The following is a 14877-nucleotide window of genomic DNA, read 5'->3' as shown; positions in this document are numbered from 1 at the left end:
CAGATCCTAGTGCATGTACCTGTAGTTTGAGGAGACTTGGTACAAATTATCAAAGCAGTGTAAATCTTGCTCAGCTTTTTCTTTCACGTCTTTAGTCCGATATATGAAATACTCTGTATCATAATTCCTCCTCGGCACAAACTCCAATTATTCATTTCTTTTTCATGGTCAGTTTTCAAACGGTTGGCACTTCCAATGGATTGAAGAGGAGGCTACCATCCGTCACTACCAAATCCAAGTCCCTGGTAGGTCAAAGTTTGACCTGGATTAACTTTAACGTGCGTTCAGTAGCCGCACAATTTGTTTGTAGGAAACAGACTTAAAGTTGTGCAGTGCCACTTGAACACAAGAGTTTCTGAAGCAGAAGCCCAAAACATGCGTATACGTGGGTTTACATAGACTTGTCATTGGAAATTGTTGCTTGAACGCATGTTTGTGAACCTGGTGTGAACGTAGCACAAGTGTCCGAAACAACCAGCGTCAGATGGTGTTACTATCCCTAATCACTGATTTGTTATGAAACCCAGTCTTTCAAAGGGTCTGATTAAAATTGCATGTTGAGTCACGCTGTGAGACAAGCTGTGATTCCTGTAGATGCAAAACACTCCAATAAACTGAACTAAAGATTGGAATTTTAGGAGGTTTGTTTACACCAAATCTACTTTAAATGCAGGATTTGACTAACAGACATGTCAACTTTATACATCTCCTGGGTTACTGAGAAACAGCATTCCTGCCACCTATCACCTTTACACAGCAGTAAAACAACCAAACAAATTTTGGAAAATAAAATTTCATTTGAACTTCTATAGGATTCATTCTAGAATAACAAGAAAAGTGCTGGGGGAGTACAAGTGTTGATTTTTTTTCCCTGTGTCCTCACAAGTCCACACAATATTTGATTTAAAAAAATAAAAATCCAGATTGAAAACTGAATTTTATTTGCCCTGGACAAGCTGTGACAATGTATCTCTGCGAGCAGCTGTTATCACAGGCAGAGTCGCCCTGAAGCAGGTTGTTGTCCGAGCAATCATCCAACCTGCTGTGATCGACCTGAGGGCGCATCACTGCGCTCTTATCTTGAACACAGCTTTTAGACTTGCAGCGCTGACATCAATGACCACTATTTGTTTTTCATCAGCACTTTCTCCTATGTCCAAGTGTCACATAAAGACTCATAAGACATGGGAAAATTGCAAAGTGTTTCTGGCCATTTCTTTTGTCTATGGCTGTAAGATTTTCTAAAATGTTTACAGCAGGATTTTACTTTTTCCCCCCAAGAAAATACAGCCTTCTGAGTTAAACAGGACTTCTTGTGGCTTTAGTCAGAATCAAGGTATATTTTATATATATTTTTTGTTATCTGGTATGAATTATATGGCTGTAAAACCCCTCATTACACACTTTTTCCACTTTTCTCAGACAGGCATGAACATTTTCATACTTTAAACTCTCAAAGTTCAAATCTTCATAGGAAAAAGTAGAAACGAAAACAAAGGTCTTATCATGATTGAAGATTTGTGTATTTTATTAAGCTGAACTCTTTCCTCACGACATGGATAAGATTGGTTGACAATGGTCTACAGCCAATCAGAACACAGTGTGCTGTTTAAAAAGAAAAGCACTGTCAAAAATCTACAAAACCGCAAGACTACGACAGGTGAACCATGATATAGAGAGGGACCACACAATAATGTTCAAAATGCTACCCTGCCAAATGATATCCTCACCCTTTCTCAAACCAGGTTGAAATGGTCAGATGTGTCAAATCTGGACTACAAGATGAACGACTATAAGCATTCAAAATGTTGTGTACTTCTCTACAACCTTCATATCATAATACACTGCAATACTGTACCCCACACCTTCTCCACAATAACCATTTCCACCTTGAAATAACTGAACTGGACTTTGCATTGCTGCCCATTAACATCGAGCTGCTATTGACTACGACACCTGAGTACACTGAATGTCTTACTTTTGTTTTGTCCTTACTGTGTTCCCTTGTTTTGCACTGATGTTGCACCTTGGATTATTTATTTATTTATTGGGTATTTCTTTTTGAAATAATAAGGTTGATTGTCAAAGCTCCAAACGCAATTTTGTTGTTTTAATGACAATGACAAATGAATCTTGGATTGGTCAGTTAGCCACCTGCAGGACTAGTGCGTGGGAAACCTGGGTTAGTTTCCCATAGAGCGCGATGACCTTCATCAAGTGTGGGTCCTTGGGTAAGAATCTTCACGTTACTGCTTAAATATGTAGCCACAGAGGGGCCCAAGTCTGGGTCCCCCAGCCCAGATACAGTACTGGTTTGGGTCAGGAAGGGCATCCGGCATAAACATCTCTGCATGATCAATGAACGCTGATTGGCTGCAGTGACCCCTGAAGGGATATGCCGACGGGTGTACAACAAAATGTTGTGGTTTACTTCTGGATCACAAATAAGGGTGTGCATGGCCATTGTTGGTGTTTCAAGCTTCACATTGATAGAGCAGAGCTGCAAAGGAATGCAGAGTAGTGCATTGTGTCTGTGTCCGATTGCTTTCTTCAGATAGAAGAAGTTGCTCTAAAGGAAAGCTTTCTGCGGTTCATCTGCGTGCACTCACCATGATATAACTTTGCTCAGAGTGCAGTGAACTCAATACTTCAAGCCCTCGACCAAACAATAACTAACAGCTATAATTTCAGGTTACTGCTGTTGATTCGATGTGAGCATGACAGAAATACGTTGGAAATACTTAAGGAGCTTCGTCTGTCACCTTGAGTGCTACCAATCTGCAAACTCAATTAAAAGCATGTCGAATCACAGAGTAAAGAGATCATTCATTGTGAAGTAAGTTGTTAAAAATTAACTTAAAAATGGTAATTCTAATAAGCATATGTCCATGCATTGATAACACTTTAGTCAGTATATGAGGCGGGCTTTTGCATTTCTACAGATTCATATTGTGATAAAAATACATGTGACTTTAAAAACAATCATATATGAGGAATAAGTTCTAACATTTTGCATACATGCTTCCCCCACTAAAAATTGGTTGCAACTGTAAATGTAAAGAATGTTTTTTCATGTGAATATACATTCCTACTTAGTGTTAATTTTTTTTATATTACATGTTTCCTCTATACCAGAAACAATCCTTTTATGAAACACCGCTGAGTGTTCATTATTAGCCTTCTTTGCAGGAGCCGAGCGCTGCCGCATTCAATAAGAAAGTGATTTCACAAAAAGATATTTGGCAGAAATGTAATCCTATTATCCCACCTTTGAATGGAATAAGACAGATTACAAAATAAAAATGCATTTCAACTGTTTTAATCGCTATTGTCAGACAGAACCATGATTTTATGCTGCGCTGGAGAGCTACTTCAGAGTAATGAGTAATAGAACAGCAAAACCATAATGGTAGGTTTTATAATGTGCAATAATGTAAAAAAAAAATCCACAGTTCTGGAGTGGCGGAGACAAAGGCTGAACAAATGCGTAAAAGATGAAATGAGGAAAACTTAAAGAAATAAAAGCCTCATCTCAGGGTGAGACCTGTGCAATGACTGGGACACATCATCACTTGTTTTGGGAAAGTAATTGTGTAATAATGTGACAGGAGGTTACAGAGAAGTCTGGTGCCAAGTTCCCCCAGCACCATTATTTAGCACTACATTACTTCCCATTTCATGGCTATTAGCAGTACAGATGGTGCTCCTTGCGCCACTTAAAGGCACTCACAGCTGGCAAACCTGAACTTGGAAAAGGCCTGGACCTTGGCCATCCGCGCAGCAGGCCAGATGGTGGTAGGTAAGCCTTCCAAGGATGTTGTACATCAGAGAGACCCAACAAATTCTTTGATTTTAAATGACGGCACAAAATGATAGTATATTTCATTGGTAAAAACTTCACAAAGTTCACTATTTTGATGTTTTTGTGCAAACAATTAGTTACTTGCAAAGATTTAAAAACCTTGTTTTAAGTCATTAAAGATGCTTTGCCAGTTTTTAAGTTGTTTTAACTTCTATGTGCTACACCTTTCCAAGCTTCTCGAAATCAGCATAGTTGAGAATTTTTTGTCTCATTAAGAGCTAGGATTTAGAAATAATTATTAAAAAAGGGGAGGACCCCAGAGTCTACTTGGGGAAAACACCTTCGTCTTTCTCAGAGCAACTCTTCAGAACTACCTTCATCACAGAGGGAACCATGACCGTGAGCCCCCTTCCTCAGGAGGATTTTTGTGAACATCTCTTGGTATTAAGGGTACACTACCACTTAACATACCCAAAGGGTGGAGACACTCCTTGGTCATCCATAACAGAGGGTTGCAGGAGGATTTAACCATTTAGACCTGACAGACACCTTGCCTAATTTCCACTAACATATCAGCATTCCAACACAAGGAAATAACACTCTGGACTGTGCCTACACCAACAAAAATATGCACACAGAGCTGTCCTCCATTCCCATTTGGGCTTCTCCAGCCACATTGCAATCATGCTGGTCCCTGCTTACCGCCCTCTCCTCAGGCGTCAGGCACCAACACAGAGGACCATCACAGTGTGACCCAGTGAGGTTGCCCCAGCTCTGCAAGACTGTTTCCAGCACACAGACTGGCAGATCTTCAGGGAAGCAGCTTTGCACGAGGGGGAGGTGGACCTGGAGGAATACACATCAGGGGTCCTTTGGTACATCAGGAAATGCACGGAGCACCAGGACTGTGACAGATTACCCCAACCAAAAACCCCGGCTGAACGCAGACATGCGGTCTCCCCTGAAAGACAGGAATGCTGCGGTCCAGTCTGGTGACTGACAAGGTGGCACTCAGAGCAGTAAGTAGAGAGCTGCACGATGGGGTGAAGAGAGCCAAGGCTGCAAACGCTCAGAGGATCCAGGGACACTTTACGTCCAATAATTCACGGAGTATGTGGAAAGGCATCAAGTGCATCACTGACTGCAACACCAGAGATGCACAATGCCCCAAGGACCCCTCTCTACCAGACACGTTCAACATTTTCTACTCCCGCTTTGAGGACTCCAACACTCCCCCAGCACAAGACTCACCACCCCACATGGCAAAGAGCCTTTCAGGGTGATACCCGCAGAAGTGAGGAAGACCCTCAAGAGGATCAATCCTCACAAAGCTGCTGGACCCTACAACATCCCTGGGCCGGTGCAAGGGGAATGTGCACACCAGCTCAGAGATGCTGTCAGACATTTTCAACACCTCCCTGAAGCAGGCAGTGGTCCCCACCTGCCAGAAGACCGGCATGATCATTCCAATCCCCAGAACATCCTCAGTGACGGGTCTGAATGACTTTAGGCCGGTGGTCCCTCCGATTGTCATGAAATGTTTTGAAAAACTGGTCCTGACCCGCATCACAGATTCCATTGATGTAACCAAGGACCTGCACCAATATGCATACAGATCAAACCGATCCAGAGAGGACGCCATCTCCTCTGTGCTCCACACAACCCTCACCCACCTAAAAATTAAGAACTGGTATGTTCGACTGCTCTTTGTGGACTTCACATCAGGCTTTAATACAATCATCCCTCATCCAAAACCTACATTCACTCGAACTGAGCTCCACTCTGTGCAACTGGGTCTTGGACTTCCTGACGGACCGACCACAGCCTGAAGATCAGTTACCGTCTCCTCCTCCCTGATCACCCTCAGCACGGGCTCCCCCCAGGGCTGTGAACTTAGCCACCTCCTTCTCACACACACACACACACACACACACACGACTGCACAGCAAGTCACCCGTCTGATCGTGAAGTTTGTAGATGACACAGCTGTGGTTGGACGCATCAACAACGACGAGTCTGACTAGAGGCAGGAGGTGGAGTACTTGGATGGCTAGTGCAGAGACAAAAACCTCTGCATCAACGTGAAGAAGACCAAAGAGATGATCGTGGACTTTAGGAGGGACAGACAACCCCCTTCCTCCCTTTCACATTGGAGGGGCCGCGGTGGAAGGGGTTTCCAGATTCAGGTACTTGGGTGTGCACATCTCCAACAACCTCACCGGGGTGAGGGGAAAGGGGGAAAAAAAGTCTTCATTAGACAGAACCTGAGGGGAAAGAAAACCCGTTTGCTGGTGATTTATCTATTAACAGAAATACCAAGCATTCATTACACCAATGACCACATAGCATATATCCATTGAATTAGTACTAGTTTTAGACTTTATGATTTATTAATATGGGCCAAATTGTCCTAGATCCCTCCCTCCCTTCTACTTAGGAACTCTTTGTTTATTGTGATGGAGTAACCAAATCTTTTTTAACCAAAATTAATCAAAATGTATTTAAATGGTTCAGGGTTGTGCAGCATTTAACACTTAAACTAGTGACATTTATTGACCGGACTACAAAATTGCATCAGAATGGAACAAATCATGAGAGTCATTATGTGTGTCAAGTCATGTGTATTAATAAGACTTATGATTTCCAGAATCTGTTTTCTCTCATTAATAAACATAATGTAGTTGTCAAATATTAACATTTCATGTATAAAATATTGTAAGGCAAATACTGTTTGTTTGCAAGATTAGTATAAAAAATAAATTGGATCTTAAAATACCAAATTTCATAAAAGAAATACAAGACATACAATATATGTAAACCTATTGTTGCTGAATGTGCGGATAAATGTATTTATGTTAGGTTTGTAAATCCGATTGCAAATGTCAGTAAATGAAATGGTCTACCAAATATTTTCCCCTTTTATAAAGGAATGTGACCATAGCAACAATGCAAGCAAATTTGCACAAAGAGCTGACTCTTTCAGTTCACCATCAGCTCTTGAGATTGTTTTGTTGCTTTATCAATTGTTTTATTATGAATGATAATATAAAATTATGCACAGAATTCTTTTTTGTTCTTAATTATAAACCTAATTATATTATATACACATCAGTAAAAACCTATATCACTATAAAATATCATCACTATAAACTATTTTTTTGTATATCAGTATATATCTATATCAGTATAAGCCTATTATCAACATAGCCTGTATTAGCCCTTGTGCTATCCTATGACCCCACCCTTACATTGTCGTGTTATCCCTACCATGATAAAGGTGGAGAGGATTTCATGTAATCCATGGACACCAGTGAAGATCACAAATCATTGAAGAAAAAAGGTTCAGTGCACTGTCTAGTGGGTCTAGATGACCCAACTCCCAATGTTAAAGTGCCCAGGATAGCACAAGAGTTACTTAGTGCCAGAATAAAATATGAGCAATAACATATAATGGTAAATGTTTATACTAATTTAGGTTTATAAATCTATATTGATTTAAACACTTATCAGTACCAAATTGTCTCAGTGTAAACCCATACCAGTATAGGCTGTTTTTAGTTCAAATCCATTTCAGTATAACTTATAGAATTATAGACCTAATATCAGAACAAACCTATTCCAGTATAAAACTATTTTAGTATCCCTTGGCACTTCAACGTTGGGAGTTGGGTCATCTAGACCCACTAGACAGTGCTCTGAACCTTTTTTCTTCAATGATTTGTGATCTTCACTGGTGTCCATGGATAACATGAAATCTTTCCACCTTTATCCACCATTGTCATGGTAGGGAGAACACGTCAATGTAAGGGGGGGGTCATCTAAGATAGCACAAGGGTTACAAACCCAATATCAACATAGAGTATATCAGTACAATAATAATACCAGAATAAAACCATGCATATCAGTTTAAACCTATATCGCTATAAATGTACGGATTTTAGTACAAACCTATAACAGCATAAACCTATGTGAGTATAAACCAGAGGTGCTCATTACGTTGAGACATCTGGGTAGATTGCAGGCCATCAGAGATTAACAACCCAGAATATACAAATATATATTTTTAAAATCTGTCAGTGAATCATCATTGCTCAGCCGTGGTTAAGACGGTTTTCAAGTCATTTTATTGCAATTCTGCTGTCACCATGTTAAAACCCAAAATTGTCAGTAAGCAGTGATTGGTCTCCACATTACTATGGCAACCACTCTCCAATCAAAAGTGAGCATTTTCGAAAACCGTACCCCTTTCACTAAAAGTGGGCTTGTGAGAATCTGATTTTGATTCTGTCAATCAAACACTTGGAACGTTCGACGAAAGGCCACATGGTTTTATTTAGCCATCTGATTGGTGAGTTTACTACTTGTTTGACTTGTGTTGCAACAAAAATATCATGAAAAAGCTAGGATTAACAAGATCATGTTATAAAAAAAGTTAGCAGAACCTATATAAATATAAACCAATAATAGAATTGACATATATTAGTATACATAAATAACAGTATAAACACATTTTAGTATTAACCTATATTTATGCAAAGTAAGTTAACATGACACATTCTAGGAAAATAAAGAATCACATCCCTTTGCCTGTTTCCGTACAACCTTGACCTCTGTCACTTGTGAGATCCAGTTTTGGTCCATTCCTCATCTGGTACAGCTGCCCCTCTCCGCCTCGCCTGCCAAGCCACTGTCTCTAGGCAACAGGCTAAGCAGCCACTTCTCATTTTAGATCAATGAGCACACCTGCACACCCACCTTTTCCACAGCCAGCTTACCAGGGGGGGAGACAAGAGGGGCCAACAGAGAAATTGGGGGGGTTACAAGAACACTGATGATCTGCTACTGAATTAATAGACGGCTTTGAATTGCCTGATTGAAAAAAAAAAAACAAGCCCTATGAGGTTAGCTTGTGCTCTAAAGGGAAAGTGCACCAATAACGACCTTTTTCACTTTTTGCATGCTTCTATATAGATATCGACACAATTCCAACAGTATTATTATTGCTGTGTCAACTACAACTGTTTAACAAAAAGTCATCTGGCTACTTGATTCTACCTGATCCACACCAAAATTAACCAGTAAATTGTGTTTAATCAGAACTTCATTTGGACTCTTCAGCTTTCATTGCATTGATATCTGAAGTTACTGGCATCCCTGACAGCAAATGTCAAGCAATGCAGAAACATTCAAACTAATAAAGCAAACAGTTACGTCTTGGCAGTCATAATGATGTTGACTGCAGAACTTCCATTTTGGGGAGTGACAGTTATGAAAATCTAGAAAATTCTGGAATCCATTGGTATAATCTGTAAAACAAGAGGATAAAAGACACTCTGAATTAGGACTTTGAATTAACAATTTCATGCTTTGTTCAAGGGTTTTTTGTGTCTCTCTCTTTATCTCGATCTATTTTGTTAGGGTTCCTATTTTTGCCTAATCTGAAATCTGTATTTGTTTTCCTGGTTTGTACTTCCTGCTCCGCATTCGTAGCTGCTTTTGCTATTAGATCAGCTCTAATCATAACCTACGAAGCAGCAAAAAGTCTCTTATCTAAAATTTTAATTTTAAATATCATTTAAACAATTCTAATGGCACCAAAAATGTCAGCAGTGAAAAGACGCTTGGCTAGAGTTAGTCAGGCTGGAAACTCAGCTGCTTGGTTTAGAGATGCACACACAGTGGGACTGTAATGGCAACACACTGCAAAGCAGGGAAACAAAAAACTTATTATGGCAGCTGCCATGCACTTCATTTGACATGTTTATAGTTTCTTCGACAGCTTTTGTTATTTGACAGGTAGAGCACAGGGAGAAGAAATGCACTGAAATGACTTATTACACACCCTGCAATGTCTTAAATGTCAGTGGGTTTTACTTGAGTTCTTTACTGTCTAATCATAAACGTACTGGATTCAGTAAAAACAACTAGTTCTCAGATAAAGATATCTTTCTGTAATTTGCATTGCAAAGTAGAAACTCTTCCTTTTATTGACAAAATAGTGGCTCCAGTATTCACTTGGCTGAAAGTGACACAAACATGTGCTCAGTGTATTAAACAGACAAAAAGTGGGATAAAACCCAACCATGAGTTTATGAAACATGCCTATGGGTTTTCTAGAGCAAACAATTGAACTGTCACCTCAAAATCAAAACTTACACCTTCACAGGGCATTTTTTGTCTCAAAAGCATAAACGTAATTCAAATATTCACACTTACAGCCATCTAAAGGACTGAACCTTTATTGGGGCTGCTGGAGCCTATCCCGGTGTGGGTACCGGATGTTCTCGGGTTGCTGGATGTTCTCGGGGTCCTTCAGGGGTCTTTCCAATGAGTTATATCACAAAAGGAGACATCACGTGGTTCCTCATGGGAGGAGAGCACCGCCATCTTGGTAAGGTCAAGTTACAACTGCAGTGCAAATTCTTTAACTGTGGAATTATTAAAAAATTCTGGGATGAGTTTTGCTTCTGGTATTCTTCCAAAATTGCAATGCCAGTTCATTTACACTCAAAAAATGTTCTATTCGGTGTGGTATCATATAATAAACCAGAAAATACAGTTCTTAATATCCTGATATTGCAAGGAAAGTTTTATATGCACAAAAATAAAATTTTGAAGACCAAACCACTTTTTATAACATTTAATAAAGAGCTCTGTTTTTACTTTCAATCACTTCATTATGTGAAAAAGAAGAATGGCTTGAAATTGTTTAGTTTTGTTCAGAAATACAAACTTCACGAGTACCCCTAACCAGTATTAGACTATTTAGATTTTTTCTGTTCCTTTATTTTATTTTACTTATGTTTATATTTATTTGTGTGTTATGTTCATTGTTTCTTTTTTTCCCCTCTATTCTTTATTTTCTATGTTAATATGTTATGTTTGGCAATGGTGACTGATCTTCGAGGCAATATTGATTACATTGTTATTGTTCGTTGTTAATGTTAATGTCATTGTTAATGTATGATACCACAATTGTCAATAAAGTTTTTTAAAAAACTTAGCGACGTTAACTCATTGGTCGTGGCAACTTACAGCCAATCAAATAGTGTGACGTCATCATTGGTCGAAGGACCCCGAAGGACCCCGAGAACATCCGGCAACCCGAGAACATCCGGTACCCACACCGGCTGGGTAAAGGTGGGGAACACCCTGAACTTGTTGCCAATTGGTTGCAGGGCCATACACTCACACACCAAGGGACAATTCAGAATGTTCAATTAACCTCTGTGAGAGGAAGCCAGAGTGCCAGAGATAAGGAGAACATGCAAACGCCACACAGAAAGGTCCCAGCAGGGATTTGAACCAGGGCATTTTCCATGTGAGGCAAGCGCTAACCACTACACCATTGTGCATAAATCTCACAAAGAGTTGAAAAAAAATGTGGGAGCCACAAAGTCCTCATAACTTTTTTGTAGAGTTCTATAAAAAAAAAAAGGGACTGATTTAAATGAGTAACCAGCCACCTGGAAGTTACAGAGTGAACTGATTTGGCCATTTTTTTTTTTTTTTAAGAACTATAGTCTAAAACCATCTCAAACAGTTTACCAAGGCTCTATATCCACATAATAAATACCTTTAAGATGTAGGAGCATATGTGAGACTGCTGATGTATAATGTCATTACCCTGTGGGATTTGGTGGCTTTGAGTTCATTCAGCCCAATTAGGAAGGGTTAGCTTTTTCGTCCGAGCAATGTATCGAAGAGCCGTCTCGTTCCGTAATTGTATTTACAAGCTTCTACCGGGGACACACAGTATTGATGGAAGTCAGTGCAATTTGCTCGGTGTCCGATGTTGATTTGGCTTTACTTACTTTTGTTTCTGACGTGTAAAATCTTATCTGAAGCTTAAAAAACATGAAAAGAAGGACACCTGGCAAACCTAACCACTTGAAAAAAAAAATCAGTTTAATATACTGTACATTTCTGCAGTTAAAAGATTTCTAGTTGTTTCTGTCAGCACTAATTTGAGTAAAATGAAGTGAGAAAAATAGCTTAATCATTGTAGTTTGTCAAAGTCAACGCTGGTTTAAATGTGCGCCTAGTAGTGGAATGTGAGTAGACAGCATCATAAGTATTGATTTTTGTGGATGCAACTCACAAATCGACTTATGGGATATTTTAGTTTTCACCCTCAACCTTCATATAAACACTTCCATCGTAGCTTTAGCCTTGATTTTCTATTGCTGTTTAAACATTTACCCACTGCCTTACTCATTACTGACAATCTTTCTCTTTTCATTTCCACGTTGATCTAAGACACAACATGTAGAGTAAAGCTGCATCATCAGCGTTGGTTTCTACCCCTTGTGCTATCATAGGCACTTTAACATTGGGAGTTGGGTCATTTAGACCCACTAGACAGTGCTCTGAACCTTTTTTCTTCAATGATTTATGATCTTCACTGGTGTCCATGGATTACATGAAATCTTCCCACCTTTGTCATGGTAGGGAGAACACGTCAATGTAAGGGTGGGGTCATTTGAGATAGCAAGGGTTAACCTGTTAACCTGTTACGGGGGGAGCGGGAAGTACCCAGGCGCAGAGAGGAGAGGAGGCAGGAGGTTGCAGGAGAACGGGGTTTAATAACAAAACTAAAGACAAAACCACTGCATACGGCAGGCAAAACTCGAAACACTAGAAAGACTCGAAACCGGGGAAGAATACAATATGGACCAGCACAGGAGGAAGGGAAAGACAGCACTTAAATACATACAAGGCAACAAGACACAGGTGGAAACACTCAGGACTGAATGGGTCAAGGTAAAACTCAAAACAACAACGAAACAGGAAATACTAAAAAATAAAACAGGAAATCAAGGAACAAAACACAAAGTGACTGAAACCGTAACATAACCAGAGTTGAAATGAGTACCTATCTGTTTTGCAACGGTTCCCATACCATAAGAACCTTGTTAAATTTGGCTGCAAGGAATCAGGACACCCCGAGGAAACCGCCTCATGTTCAGAATGTTCAGCTATAAACTATTGGTTAAATGCTATAAAGCATTCAATTATGTTTTGGGTATAACCACAGCAAAACTGAGATCATTTACAGAGTGTAATTTCATTTTGGGTTGGCAATATTTGTTTTGCTTGAAGATAAGTCTAAAAACTCATGATCATATTTTCATATATATTTGACTATCTGTACTGTACTCAACAGTATTTAAATGCAGTTGTGTTGTTTGCAGTCTAGTCGATGATTGAGGTGACACTGGACATTAGGAATGTACCAATTAAATTTCCCCAGTATTCGGTTCAAACCTTGATTTTTTTTTTTTTGGAGGGGGGTGTGTGTGTGTTTTGGTTTGATTTAATTTGTACGGTGGCCCTAAAGCGCAAATCACACCAACAAATCACTCAACACAAAAACATGTTAAAGACCACAATGATGATTAAAAAAAAACAAACAACTAATAAAAAAATAACATTAAGAAACCCAAAAATAATAATAATAAGTCAGAAAACAAAAATAATTTACAGGAATCAAAAAGAAACAAAATACAAATATGGGAAAGGCAGGTACAATGGAACATCACTGATTAAATAATCAGATTTGTTCCCCCCTCCCATGGTTGCTGTATGGAGTGGGCCCCCCCTGTTTCGGTTTAATTTGCACCTTAGACATGTAGGGCCCTGGTAGGGGGGATGCTTGGACATCACTGCCAGCAAGCAGCAGATGTCCTCCCAGCACCCTACCCGCCAATTTTAACCGCACCTTAGACATTTAGGGCCCCTTGGTGGGGAGGGGGAGGGGACATCACTGTGAGTAATCAGGAGATGTCCCCTTAGTGCCCTACCCGACAATTTTAACTGCACCCTCTTAGTACACACACCCCTCCCCCCTCAAAATATACATTCCAACATAAACACACACACATGCACACACAGACCCTCTCAAACACACATACACGCACACACATTTTGCAAGGAAGGTGGGACCTAGGACCATCTGTCCCCTACCCCTTCCCTGGTGGGGGGTACAGGGCCCTTGGCAACGGCGGCCGTGTCCCCTGGGTGCCGGTTTCCTGGGCGCGGCGGTGCTCTCTCCGCACGGGGGGGGTTCACATTACACCTGAGCCGGGGGGGTCCATGTCCCTGGGGGGTGGGTTCTGGTCCTTGCCCCTGGGTGCTGGGCCCCGGCAAATCTCCAACTGTGGCTGAGCCTGGTCGGGCCAAGTTTACAACACCCCTGGTGGGCCCCCTTTCTCCCCGGGGTGCCCCCCTCCTGGGCGGGGGAGGCTGGCCCCTGCCTTGCTCCTCCCTGGACCAACCGTGGGCCGGGTGGGTGGCTGCCTGGAGTGCGGAGCGGGTCTCCCTTGGGGGGTCCTGGCTCGTACCTGGGGTTGGGGCGGGGGGATGCCCGGAACTCCTGGGGAGTGATGGGCTGCGCGTCTGGGGCTGTGGGCCCCCTTATCGGGTGGGGCCCTGCGTTGGGCTCTCCCGGAGCCGCAGGGGGGCTGCTCTCCTGGTTGGGCTGGGCCGGCGCTCCCTTTCCCCCCTTGCCTCCCTGCTCTCTGGCTCTGGGGGCCTCGCGGCGGTCCTGCTGGCCCTGGCATGGGTGGGGGGCTGGGTCGCCCGGGGGGCGGATGTTCCCTGCCTGCTGCCGTGTGGCGTTGGGGGTTCCAGCTGCTGCTGAGGCGGGGGTCTTGGTGTGGGGATGGCTGGGCACTCTCCTTCCTTCTTTTCACATTCCGCCGTCCATTTTAGAAAAACATAAACGCCCACCTGAGCACAGGTGTTAGCTCACCTTTGCACTAACAGTTTGCATGATTGAATGAAGAAAGATCTCACATTAGTTGGTTTAAAGGCACAAGTATGCGTGCGTGAACACTATCTGTTTTGTGAACATGTTGACATGTGGACATTTTTGCAGCTAGCAGGTGTGTTTATAACATTAGAGTGTGTGTGTGGATAGGCCCCGCCCTTTTTGTACTACATTTGAACCTTACCGTAATGATAAACAACCAGTAAACTTGTTGCTTTTTGCTGCTTCATGGTCTTATCCCCCCCTCCTATTATCACCCTCCTACCCCCCCCCCCCCCCTCTCTCTAACGTTCCTCTCTCTTCT

Source organism: Oryzias latipes, chromosome 21, assembly GCF_053564925.1.
Source record: "Oryzias latipes strain Hd-rR chromosome 21, Olatipes_Hd-rR_3.1".
Classification (NCBI taxonomy): Eukaryota; Metazoa; Chordata; class Actinopteri; order Beloniformes; family Adrianichthyidae; genus Oryzias; species Oryzias latipes.
The sequence above is the reverse complement of the archived record's forward strand: the minus strand, read 5'-3'. Positions refer to the sequence as shown.